Source organism: Cyanistes caeruleus, chromosome 17 (assembly GCF_971803275.1).
Source record: "Cyanistes caeruleus chromosome 17, bCyaCae1.hap1.1, whole genome shotgun sequence".
Taxonomy (NCBI): domain Eukaryota; kingdom Metazoa; phylum Chordata; class Aves; order Passeriformes; family Paridae; genus Cyanistes; species Cyanistes caeruleus.
Genome location: NC_141717.1, coordinates 9,481,656 through 9,481,916, shown reverse-complemented (window position 1 = coordinate 9,481,916; position 261 = coordinate 9,481,656).

Genomic DNA, 261 nt, shown 5'->3' with positions numbered 1-261 from the left:
GCGGCGGCAGGAACGGACCCCGGACGGCGCCGGAAGCGAACCCGGCGGGCGGGGGGGCGGCGGCCGCTCCGGAAGGGGAACCCTCGGTCCCCGGCGCGCGCCCCGGGCGGGGCGGGGCGGGGCTTCCCACGGGGGCGGGGTCGGACCCAGGCGGGGCGGGGCAGCTCCGGGGCCCCGGCGGCTTTCTCCGGGCGGCGCTGGGAGGGGCGGGGTCTGTTTCTGATGGGCGGGGCCGACAGGGATGTGACAAGGGCGTGGCTT